At 38.2% G+C, this 13713-nt stretch overlaps 1 protein-coding gene and 1 pseudogene across 1 annotated transcript in view; one reads left to right on the top strand and one right to left on the bottom strand.

Annotated features, from left to right (window-relative positions):
* LOC125270828 overlaps positions 1 to 13713 on the top strand; it is a 455327-nt gene that overhangs the window by 55572 nt on the left and 386042 nt on the right. The window lies entirely within an intron of this gene.
* On the bottom strand, positions 779 to 5234 carry LOC125269629 (annotated as a pseudogene).

Here is a 13713-nt window from a genome sequence, read left to right as displayed (position 1 = left end):
TCGGAGAGAAGTAGGCTGACTGTAAATTGACGTATAGATCATACAGTTCTGCTTTATTCAGCTTCCATGAGAACTGTACATCCAAATTGGCTAGAGCTTCCCTCAATCCCACTACTCTCCACTTCCCAATAGGTGGAATCATTGGGACGGCAGGTATATTGAGGTCTCGCCGATGGAGGTGAGGGCTGACCTCGGCGTCTAGGCAAGTGTGTGGCTGCACGGGCAGGCAGTCGGCCGCGCGTGGAAGCCTGGGGCTTGGGTGCAGTGTCAGGCAGAGGAGTTGTCGAGGGGCCGGCAGGTTGGGGCGCAGGATCCTCTGGGAAGTTGGCATTGCTGTTGGACGGAGAGAGGTTAACTTGCGACATAATAGCAGAAGGGTGAACCAAAATGCTGATAAACTGTCAATGAACAGAGGTAAGTCTGCAGTATATATACCTCTTGTTGTTGGTTGATTAGCTGGATGCTTTCCACTTGTGCTAATAAGTTTAATTATCTGCACCTGCTCCTCCCGAATTTTGTTAATAAAGCATCATTTACACACTAACTAAAGTTAAAAAAGTGAAATCATAATCAACCACCCCTTTAAAAGAGTTATTTTGCTCAGATTTGTCAAAATACCAAAGCCTGCAATCAAAAAGGAAAACATCTGATGATTATGAGCTCAAGCATTTCTCATCAAAGTCTCCAAAGACCAAAACTGTCTGGTAACCAAATGATATTTCTCTAAATGAATGGTTACCTTTGCAGGTTACTGTATGTTTGCTATACTCATGAATTTTGTTTTAACAACACAGGCAAACGTTATACATGATTTACTGTTTTTTGCATCAAATGAACCCTGAAATGTTTTTTCCTCTGTTTTATCTCTACAGAAATGTGGTTTGATCTGTCGGTGGATAAACAGCGTCTGCTGGATGTTTGCCGTTGATGCGCGTGTCAGTACTTTGTGGTTGAAGCGTTTCTTCGTATTTTCTCCTTCTAATAAGAAGCTCACAATCTTCCACTCCACACAAAACATCTTTACACTGAAATAAAGTGAATCCATCAACAGTCAAATATGATTGACAGCTTTTTGATTTGGAAACAGTTGGTCCTGATGTAGCTTTTGAAAGCATCTGAAGACCATCTTCCTAGAGCTTGGATCTGCTGCTGGGAGAGGCCTTTTTGGCTGCTGATGTTGCTGCCCCTATGTGAAACGAATGACTGGAAAAATTTTGTGCTGAGATGCCGGATTGCTGGAAAACTGATTTGAGATGTTTTTGGAACCAGAAGCATGTAGCAGGTTTATTGGAAGCATCCATGAAAAGAGGTTCAAGTGGAGATTTAGCCTGGGTGTTTCTGAATTTGAGATACGCTAGGACAGTTTGGTATGGTTGGATTGGAGACGAGAGGTTGAAAATATATATATAGTGGCCGTTTTAGCTTGATCTGTTTTGCTTTGCTTAAAGGTGCTAAAGAGGATGTTTTGTTTTCTACATTTTTGCAATATTACTTGAAACTGTCTTTACTAACTGATAAAAGACTATTTATTAGGTGCACTGAAAGGAATAATATTAATATACATCATCTGTGCATGAGGTAGGGCCTTAAAAACATCAGCCAATCGTTTACGCGATCATCGCGTAAACAATTGGCCCTCTGGCTTGTCAATCACTGCCATTACGTTCCTTGTGAAAGACGTGCACGGATTGGCCCTCTGGCTTGTCAATCACTGCCATGACATTCCTTGTGAGAGACGTGCGCGGCTGCACGCTCCAGTAGCTTTCCACACTCTACAGGCGCCGCATGCAATGTTTTTGTCAGGAGACAGGAGTAACAACTGCAGATTATGAGTTACCTGCGGTGAGTCCGACATAATGAATCCACTAACACGATACAGAGAATGCCGGTGGTAAACACTCGTGTTCCAATACTCATGCACGAGTTTTGGGAGGCGTTCCCTTGAAATGAGCTGTGAAGGAGGGGGGTTGTTCTTACGCATGTGCTCATTTCAAAAACTCACTAACATTCTTTGGTTTCTCAGTCGATGAAAAGATCCTCTTTAGCACCTTTAATCAGGTAGGAGATTGTTTTGCTGTCACTTACTGAAAGGTCTGAAATGGTGGGGTGGACTTTCGGGTTGAATTTTGAGGTGATTGCGATTTCAGAGCATCTGAGAAAGCCAGAAAAGACAAGAATGGACATGACGTAGAGGGTGCAGGCGGTATTGAGGGGCTGACAACTTGTGCGGATGGTATGGATACATTTGATGAGGATGTCTAGCGTTATAGGTTGTCTGGCATCAGGGTGCAGGAGGGTTTGGATTGTTGGATCCCTTTTATCAGGCAAGAGGTTTGAGAGTTGTTTATTTCTGGGGAGGGGGAGCCATAAATCAGTTTGTGTGTCAATCAAATTGGACGCCCCTCAGATAGCCTTTGATGGACCTGACTTGGAGGCCCTTAACACAAAGCTACATCAAGACGAAGCATCAGGATGGGCATCGCTGCTGCTGTGAAGAGAAAGTATGGTGATTTGGATTGCAGGAAGCAGGGGCCAGGGCTGCATTTGTCAGCAGCGGTGGCCTCAAGCTTGAGTCGGCCTCTGGGGCTTGAAAAGGAAGATTTAATGGAGCATGAAGCAGGGCTCTGAACCGGTTTAAGGAACGAAAACGAAAACCGGAAACGAACGAAATTTTGACCGGAACGTAACCAGAAACGGAAACGAAATCAAATGTAATCGTTCTGAACAGAAACGGTAATTTGAAATGCCCATTAACCGGTTAATAACGTTATTTTATCGTTCCGTTTAATATTTTGATTTGGCAGTCAACCAATCACGAATTCAAATAGTACAGCCTGTGCAAACGTGATGTTGACGCATCCAAAGTGTGTGAAATGCCTGCGCTCATGCTCTACAGTGAGATACCCGCGCTGACGCGCTCAGGCTCAGCTGTCAAGTCATCATTGGTTAGGTAAGTCACAATGGCAATGCTGGCATTAGTTTTTCCAATGATATATGTCACCAACCGTCAAGTATTAGGCCTACATTAAGTAAAAATTAATGTCAAGGAATATGCAGCTTGTTGTACCAGCGAGTACAATTTTCAACGTCACATCACGATCCGCAGCGCTTCTGTGAACGGAGAAAACTATAGGCCTACCTATATAACACACATAAAATAAAAGGGAATATTTAAGCCTATAGGCTACGCGAAATATTTCACTTAAATAATTAGGTCTACAGATTAACAAAGCGAAAGTGGTTATTTGTGGCGCACTCCAAAGATCTAGAAAAGGAAACAGACATTCTGCTTGTTTTCGTTATTTGTGTCTTTTGTAAATGTATGAATTATGTCTTGCTTTTACCTGTATGACCATTAATTATGTAGTAGACCTACAGTTTACTGTCTTATAGAAGGAAAACAAATACAGTGCTCGCGCCGGCGCCTCACGCGCGCGCACACTAATTTTTGCATTGCTTACTTGATATCGCAGCTGTTGAATATTAAAATAAAATAATCAACCAAACGTTACACTGCTCAATTCAATTCTGTAATATAATCTGCCGTTTAGCACCCGTGACCACCGCCTGACTGTGCTGTTATGTGAAGAATGATGTTTTACATCGATAATGTGAGTGAAGTACAAAGCTCATCTAATAAATAATAGTTTAGCATTCGTCTCGAAAATGAAAACAGTTGGATTCATGCCGAATGAGAAAGGTAGGCTACATTCACTTTAAATTAATTCGTTTTGCATCATATTTAGTTTTATTTCCAATAAATAAACCTGTTTCTCGCCTTGAATATAGCAATAGAAGCTGGAATGGCGTTAAAAAAGTAAATATAATTTTTTTGTTGTTAATTTGTTTTTGCTTGACGTTTATAGCCTAGCCTGAATAGTCCAACTGTTAATTTTAGAGGTTTTGTTGTGGAGTACATAAATAATATAGGGCAGTTTTGTTCATAATTTATGTTTACAAACATTATAAACAAAGGTGTAGGCTAATAATGTAATATAATAAAATGCGGCCTATGCAACTTTTTTCCTCTCAGGAATAGCGTCGGTATTTATAACCAGCAACATTAAACATTAAACCAGCAACATTTTAAACATTAAAACATCTTGAAAAAATACTTTAATTTATAAACCATTGTTTTTCCTTTCGTTTAATAGGTTTACATTTGGACAGAATCTTGTTATAAAAGATAATTGTAGGCCTACGACGGCAAATACACTATCTTTGTTTTTTAATAAATAAAATGCAGTACGTATTATTATTATTATTATTATTATTATTATTATTATTAAGTAGGCTACACTTAATAAAAATAACGTTATTAACCGTTATTTTTTCTTATCAAACCGGTTTCGGAACGTTTATAATAGGAAGGAACGCTGGAACAGAAACGTTAAAATACCGATTCTGCTCGGAGTGGAACGATTGAATTTTTTTTCCGTTTTTAAGCCCTGGCATGAAGGTGAGCTGTAAAATCTTGAGCTGAAGGCGTAGGCGCCCTCGCATTAACTTGCGCTGCCTGCCATTGAAAAGGGGTGGGGTTAGAGACGTTCGAAGGGAACTGATGGAAGGTTTGAGCCTGAGCATCCTCGCGCTAGTGTCTGCGAAGGGAGCTGGAGGTTCCTGAAAAGAGGGAGGGTTATGGACGACGGGAAAAGGCTGAGAGGCTGAGGGGAGGCTGGCAGGCCTGGCCGCATACGACATTGTGGAGAGAGACGCCGAGTAGAAATGCTGGGCTTCAACGAGAGGCAAACTAGTTCTTATGGCAGAGGGATCTGGGGAGCGGCAAAGGACTGAAAAAAGGACTGAAAGTCGAGCCAGATCTTGTGCGGGAGGAAGATGGAGTTGAGCAAGGTGAACGTTGGGCTTTGCTGGCTTTGCTCTGCCTGCTGGTCGTCTTGGGAGCTGGATTGGACTTCGGAGAGAAGTAGGCTGACTGTAAATTGACGTATAGATCGTACAGTTCCGCTTTATTCAGCTTCTGTGAGAACTGTACATCCAAATTGGCTAGAGCTTCCCTCAATCCCACTACTCTCCACTTCCCAATAGGTGGAATCATTGGGACAGCAGGTATATTGAGGTCTTCTCGCTGACCTCGGCATCTGGGCCAGTGTGTGGCTGCACAGGCAGGCAGTCAGCTGCGCGGGGAAGCCTGGGGCTTGGGTGCAGTGTTGGGGCGTAGGATCCTCTGGGAAGTTGGCATTGCTGTTGGACGGATAGAGGTTAACTCGCGACATAATAGCAGAAGGGTGAACCAAAATGCTGATAAACTGTCAACAAACAGAGGTAAGTCTGCAGTATATATACCTCTTGTTGTTGGTTGATTAGCTGAATGCTTTCCACTTGTGCTAATTAGTTTAATTATCTGCACCTGCTCCTCCCGAATTTTGTTAATAAATCATCATTTACACACTTACTAAAGTTAAAAAAGTGAAATCATAATCAACCACCCCTTTAAAAGAGTTATTTTGCTCAGATTCGCCAAAATACCAAAGCCTGCAATCAAAAAGCAAAACATCTGATGATTATGAGCTCAAGGATTTCTCATCAAAGTCTCCCAAGACCAAAACTGTCTGGTTACCAAATGTTATTTCTCGAAATGAACGATTACAGTCACAGGTTACTGTATGTTTGCAATACTCATGAATTTTGTTTTAACAACACAGGCAAACATTTTACATGTCATTTACTGGCTTTTGCATCAAATGAACCCTGAAATGTTTTTTCCTCTTTTTTTATCTCTACAGAAATGTGGTTTGATCTGTCGGTGGATAAACAGCGTCTGCTGGATGTTTGTCGTTGATGCGCGTGTCAGTAGTTTGTGGTGTTTCTTCGTATTTTCTCCTTCTAATAATAATCTCACAATCTTCCACTCCACACAAAACATCTTTACACTGAAATAAAGTGAATCCATCAACAGTCAAATATGATTGACAGCTCGCTGCACTGATAACACAGCAGTAGATTCAGATATCTAAACCAAAATTCACTCTTCTGCTGTTAGTTTTCATTCTGGGCCAGAATTCATTTGAAAATGTAAGATCAGCAGAAGCTTGTTGATTTTCGTGATGTTACAGGAGACTGATAAGTGAGCGGAAACTAACTGAGGTTGGGGGAGGATTCACACTTAACCAGATAAATATCACAGTCCTGTCGTGTTTTAGATCAATCTGAATGTTTTCAGACATTTTCAGTGAACCGATGAAGAAAATGTTTCTTAAATTCGTTTTGTTCTGTTTGTGTTTCTGGCATCTGGATGGTGAGTTTTAAACATGTTTTTATGGCTTCAGTTGTTTCTGTTCTGGTACCATGTGATAAATTACTGGTTAAATTAGTTAGAGAAGATTAACATTCACTGATAGTGTCCGCGACGGTGGCTGTATTGAAATAATCTAATAATCCACACAATTTACAGGAGAATCATGAGGAGAAACACAACTACGTAACGCAGACGATACCGGACGATGAACTGAACTGAACTCAGGGTTTAAATAACAGGTCTAGGATTAATGAACTAATGATAGAGAACTCAGGCAAACGGAAACCGAGACAAAACTAAACCTAAACAGAACAAACATGTTACAGTTTGTCTCGTATAGAAATAATTGAACTGTGATTTTGCTGTCGGATCAAGTTTAAATTCAGCTCTAAACTCAGTTATTAGTGATTGAATAATAAAAATAATAAAAATACAAAACTCAGATACTCAACATTATTAGTTTCCATGTGACATTTTACTGCTGCAGAATATTATTTTTTTATTTATTTATTTATTTATTTTTTTTATTAGGAGTGCAAAACTTACAACATAGGGTGAACACAAAACATAACAAAACACAAAAAACAGCAATAAAACAGCAGTGATAGTAACAGCAATGAAAAATAAGCAGAAACGACAGATGGGTAATAGAAGTATGTAAATAGTAATTGCATGTATAATAATAATGATAATAATATTTTGTGATGACGACAACAGTAATATCAGTAATAATAATAACAGTAATAATAACAATAATGATACTAAAGATGGTGATGATAAGTTGTGTTGACGGAGAAAGTAAAATCCATAATAATAATAATAATAATAATAATAACATTTGTATAAATAATAATAGCAACAGTAATAACAGTAATAATAATAATAGTAATACTAAATGTGATGATATTTTGTAATGACAGCAATAATAATATCAATAATAATATAATAACATTAACAATAATAATAATAATAATAATAATAATAATAACAATAGTAATAAAAACAATAGAAATGCTAAAGAAGGTGATGATGATGATATTTTGCGATGCCGGCAACAGTGATATTAATAATAATTACAGTAATAATAATAATAACAATAACAAAGATAATGATAAAACGACAATAGCAATAGTAATAATGAAATAATGGCACATACCTAACACATACCACACCTCTCCTAGCTTCTGTGTCAGTGTGCATGTTTTTTTTGTTTTGTTTTGTTTTCTCATTCACAGTACAGTTACTATTTGTATGTATGCCTAAGCTGAGGTGGTGCATTAAAAGAAGGGTGTGGTGCATTAAAATCAGCATTCGGTGCATTAAAATCATGTGTGGTATATGTTAGGTGTTGATTTGATTTGGTTATGTTTTTATATTTTAGAAAATTTATATTATTATTAGTATCATTATTATTATCATTATCATCATTATAATCATCATTATCATTATTTTCATTTATTTATTTATTTATTTATTTATTTTTTTAATTATTAAAGATATGCATTATACCATTACCGTACTTATATTAAGCAAAACATCATCACACCGCCATCATTCCAATACTGCTAAATGTTTCTATGATATTGATAATATTAATAAGTATGATATAATAAGTATAAGTATGTATAATAATAAATGAATACAATTAATCAGGATGTGTCAGATTTGTAATAGTTGAAGGAGGTCTGATCTGGAGTGTTGTGGTTCCGATATACGGTTGTAATGAGGTGAAAAAGATTCTAGGGAGATGTAGTCTATGAGCAAATTTTTCCAATGCATTATGTGAATAGTGTTTCGGGATTTCCAGTTTAAGAAGATAGTTTTCTTGGCGATGGCTAAGGCTACAAGGAGCATCCTTTTGTTTGTTATTTCCAGATTGAGAGTTGATAGATCGCCCAGTAGACAGAGTAAGGGGGATAATGGGATGTGGCAGCCCAGGAGGCAGGATAGGGATTCAGTGACATCTTTCCAAAAGTGTTTAATGGGTGAGCAGTGCCATGTGGCATGGATATATGTGTCCGGGCAGTTTTGTGAGCAGTGTTAGCAAATTATTGATGTGAATCCCATTTTAGACAGCCTTTCCCCAGTGTAGTGTGTTCTATGAAGAGTCTTGTACTGTACGAGCTGAAGGTTGGCATTTTTAGTCATGGAATAAATATTTTTACAAATTTGCGTCCAGAAGTCGGTATCAGGAGCAATCGGAAGATCTTCTTCCCATTTAATTGTTGGTAAAGTTATGGTTTTATTTGAATTGGTTATAATTTTGTATATTTTGAAAAGTAATTTTTTCGGGGAGGATATATTAACTAAATCTGCTAATGCGGTAGGAAGGTGAAGATTGATAGTTCTATTGTTGATTTTGGATAAAACAGCAGATTTGAGTTGCAGATAATTCAAGAATTGATTGCTCCCGATACTGTACTCCTGGACTAAGTAGGAAAATGAAACGAAGTTGTTAGACTGAAAAATGTGATTTATATGTGTGATGCCCTTTTGTGCCCATTTATTGAAATTGAGTGTTTTTTTGTTGCTTGTGAAATCAGGGTTGTTCCAGAGTGGGGTGAGTTTAGATGGGGCCTGATTGGAGTTTGTGATTTGATGATATTTCCACCAGGCTGTCAGGGCAGAGGCTATTGTCAGTGCTTTGAAACATGGGTGGTGTTTAATGGACTGACTAAGAAATGGGATGTCTGATATGTGCAAGTTTTTGCAGAGTGATTGTTCTATGTCTAGCCATATAATGTCTGACTGAGTCGGGTGAATCCATTTATATATGTATTGAAGTTGGTTTGCTAGTGAGTAATGGTAAAAATGCGGTGCTTCTAATCCTACTACACTCTAAAAACTGCTGGGTTAAATATGGACAAAACCAGGGATTGGGTTGTTTTCACTCAGCCATATTTTTCAACCAATTTTTGATTAATTTTTTTAGCCAGCAATATAGTAATATAATAAAAGGCATGTTTTTGCTCACCCCCAAATAGGGGCAAATTTGTGGGGTATTTTAAGCTGAAACTTGACCAGACCAGAGACTTATATTACATCATGTGAAAGAGGGCATAATAGGTGCCTTTTAACCCAACTTGCTGGGTTTGTCCATATTTTACCCATCTTGGGTTGTTTTAACCCAGAATTTTTTAGAGTGTAAGGATTTGGGTTTTTGTAAAGTGCTTAATTTTATACGAGGTGGTTTATTTTTCCAGTAGAATCGGGTAATGATGGAGCCTAAAGATTTGAAGCAATTGAGAGAAGGTTGGGTTGGGATCATTGAGAATAAATACAGTGCCCTCCACAATTATTGGCACCCTTAGTAATTATGAGCAAAAGCAGCTGTGAAAATAAATCTGCATTGTTTATCCTTTTGATCTTTCATTAAAAAAATTCACAAAATTCTAACCTTTCATGTAAGGAAAATAATTGAAAGTGGGGGGAAACTTACATTATGAAATAAATGTTTTTCTCCAAAACACGTTGGCCACAATTATTGGCACCCTTTTATTCAAAACTTTTTGCAACCTCCTTTTCCCAAGATAACAGCTCTGAGTTTTCACCTATAATGCCTGATGAGTTTGGAGAACACCTGACAACAGATCAGAGACCATCTCTCCAGATCCTTCAGATTCCAGCTCCATGTTGGTGCTTCTTCTCTTCAGTTCACTCCACTCATTTTCTTTAGGGTTCAGGTCAGGGGACTGAGATGGTCATGGCAGAAGCTTCATTTTGTGCTCAGTGACACATGTTGTGTTGGCATAGAGGAATGGGTGATACCTGGGCTACCACATCCCATTTGGTTTGATGTAGTGAAAGAATTGAAGATTTATTCCAATTTATTACATAATCTGATATTGTAGAGTATAAATCAATGGTTTTAATTATTTCTTGCAGAGATGATTGAGGATTTTGCAAAAAGAGTAAAATGTCATCAGCATATAAACTAATCTTATGTTGTGTTTGGGGTGAGTGGATTCCTCTGATGAGCGGGTTCTGACGGATGGCTGCTGCTAAGGGTTCAATGAAGATGGTGAATAAAGAAGGAGAGAGTGGGCATCCTTGCCTAGTCCCCCTGTGCAGTGTGAAGCTTTGTGATGTTAGTCCGTTGGTTGTGACTGTGGCAGAAGGTGCTGTGTATAAAATTTTAATCCAATTAATAAACAACTCACCAAAGCCAAATTTTTGTAATGTGGTAAATAAAAAGTTCCAGTTGACTCTGTCGAAAGCTTTTTCTGCATCTAAAGTGACTATAATGGTATTTTCCTGTTGTAGTGATGAATAATGGATTAAATCATATAGTCTGCGTGTGTTGTTGGATGCCTGCCTACCTTTAATAAAACCAGTCTGATCCGGGTGGATATAGGACGGTAGTTTGACGGAAGGGTTGGATCTTTATTAGGTTTAGGGATAAGTGAAATAGTGGCTGTGTTCATGTGCACTGGTAATCTTGAATTTTCTTTTATTTCCGTTATTGCTCTGATGAATAATGGAGATAAAATGGACCAGAAGTGTTTATAGAACTCAGCAGGGAAGTGCTTTATTGGGTCCTGGTGCTTTATTGTTAGGCATTCTACTATAGGGCGATATGGAGTTCTTTTTCTATGATTGGTTTATCCAGTGCGCTGATTTGTTCGGTGTTAAGTTTGGGGAGTTGAATATTATTGAAAAATGAATTAATATCATCTTTTCTTCTGTTATTATTATAGTTTAGCATAGAAGTTTCGAAGTATTGTATTTATTTTTTGTGGAGAGTTGGTAGGCTTCCCTGCTGAGTCCTTAATAGTTGCAATTGTTAATTTTTCTCTGTTTCTTTTAATCTGATTGGCCAAATATTTACTGGATTTATTGCTATGATTGGTAGGCTTCTTGATGGAATCTGTGAATTAGAAATTGAGTTTTTTTATTTATGATTTCGTTTAGCAGGAATTTTTGTTCTCTTAATTCATTATATATTACTTCTGTTTGGTTATTTTCATGTAAGATTTCATGTTCTTTTATTTTATTTTCTAGTCTGATTTCTTCTATTTTCTTTTTATGGACGGAGAACGAAATGATTTTACCTCGTAATACCGATTTGCCTGTTTCCCAAAGTAATGAAGCTGATAACTTTGTTGTGTCGTTTATTTCTAGGAAGGATGTCCACACTCTTTAAGATAACTGTCAAACCCTATAATACACCCGGCGCAATGCGATGCAAGGCGCAGCGCAAGTGTGTTTGCTAGTTTGCGTCCGGCGCCGTTCGCGTTTTCCCGTTCAGCGCCACGTCCTTAAATTAGTAAATGCATTTGCGCCAGTTAGTGCGCCCATGGGCGTGCTGGTCTAAAAAAGAGGTGTGTTCAGGTGCATTGCCGGCGCATTGCTATTTTAAGGAGCTGAAAATAGACTGCGCCATAGACCAACTCAAACCTGGTCTAAAGTCTAAAGTCAATGGCGTAATATTTTTTTGTTAGAGCGCGTTGGTAGAAACTGCGCCTCTGGGCGTGTCCACAGTGCGCGTTGACTTTGTTTATTACACACAGGGATGCGCGTCACACAAACATGCCAAATATTAAAAACAAAAGGATTACAGTGTAAAAGAATATTATTGTTTAGGCTACATAAATGTAAAAATGTAATGATGAATAGTCATTGCGTGTATTAGAATTAGGCTACCTATTTTCAGCCTCTTACTACTTTTCAGCCTATTACTACTTATAATGATGAACAAAATTGGCTAATTAATTGAACAATCGTGCCAATACACACACATATAAACTGACTCATCGCGCGGAGCTATTTGAAAGCCTGCATTTGCAAGCCCATTTTAACTTCACGCACGAGCAGATCGGTTTCTTCGCTTGAAAAGCGTTCAGCTTTTCCGCCAACAAATTCCGCCATGTAAATAGATATTCCGCCATGGCGCCAGCGCATCTCGCTCTTAAAGGGAATGGGAGATGGCACTCTGATTGGTTTATTGAATGTTACGCCCATTACTCATTAAGAGAATAGGGATAACCCATTTCAAAAATGCGCCCCCAGAGCACGGACCGTTTTTCCGTCGTTAAAATAGCAAAAGTGGATTTGGACACGCCCTGAGTGCACCTGCGCCGTGCGCTTTACACTTTGCGTTTAGATAGTTAAAATAAGGCCCTGGGTCTTTAAGGAGTGATATGTTAAAGCGCCATCTACTGATGTGTTTATGTAAATTAGCTGGATTCCATATGAATGTTACTGGAGCATGATCACTGATGCTGATGGAGTGGATTTTGTGCTCAGAGATATTTGGTATGATTGCTAGTTAGGAAAGAGTAGCTGTGATGAACTGGTGAGTAAATGTATATTCTCTGTCAGTTGGATGCTGTAGCCTCCAACCATCGCCAAGGCCAAAATCTCTCATGGACTGTATTATTGTGTCAGTGGATTGCCAGTGTCTTTTATTACTTGTGGATCTGTCAAGTGATGGGTCAATTACAGTGTTAAAATCGCCTCCTATAATTACTGGGCCTTTGGAAAAATTTGAAATGGAAGAAAAAAAAGTGTGGGGGTTATCTGAATTTGGGCTGTAAATGTTGGCAATTGTTACTGGGTTATTGTTAATTGTTATGTTTATGATAATAAAGCGTCTTTCTGGGTCTGAAATAGTTGTGTTATGAACAAATTTTTTGCTTATCAAGATACATACTCCTCTTTGTTTTGAATTATAAGTGGCCGAAAATGAGTGAGTGAATTGTGCTGATCTTAGGGTGTTTTGTTTTGATTCTGCAAGGTGTGTTTCTTGTAGTAAACATATATCTGCCTGTAGATTATCCAAATAGTTGAGAACTTTATTTATTTATTTTTTTTGTCTGAGAGCTAACGCCATGGATGTTCCAGGTTATGAATTTGAGTTGCATGTTGAGCTAATATTTCTATACTGACATATATATGTAAATGAATTGTGCCGAACATACAAAACAGAACATAATAGCACTAGACAAACATAAGCATTTACAACAAAGCACATAATAAAACAAAAAACACAAAGTTTGAAAAACAAAACATAGGTGACTGAGGTGCATACTTGTGTAGTGCAGCGAGACATAGGTGCATTATATTATAGATACAAGAAATGGGTGGGGAGATAATATATTATGGCTGGGATGATATTGTTGAGGGAAGGGTTCTAGTAGAGCCAGGGGGTGATGTCCTTGTCTTTGAATAACTGTCCATCAATGTACAATTTGTCCACTGTAAGTATTGCACTTTTGCCTTCTTTTATCATTTGCTTGCGGATTGGGATTAGCTGTTTACGTCTATGGATGATTTCTTGTGGAAACTGGTCGTTAAGTCCATAGTGAGTGTCCTTTAACTGTTTGCCCTGCCGATGAACCAATTCTTTTTGTTTAAAATGTTCGAATTTAACAATGATTGGGCAAGGTCGGGTGGCGTTACTGAGTTTTTTTCCCAGACGGTGAACATGGTGAAAAGTGATGTTGTTGACAGTTTCT

This window comes from Megalobrama amblycephala, linkage group LG6, assembly GCF_018812025.1.
Source record: "Megalobrama amblycephala isolate DHTTF-2021 linkage group LG6, ASM1881202v1, whole genome shotgun sequence".
NCBI classification, from domain to species: domain Eukaryota; kingdom Metazoa; phylum Chordata; class Actinopteri; order Cypriniformes; family Xenocyprididae; genus Megalobrama; species Megalobrama amblycephala.
Note: the sequence above shows the minus strand (reverse complement) of the source record. Positions and strands in the feature narration are given on the sequence as shown.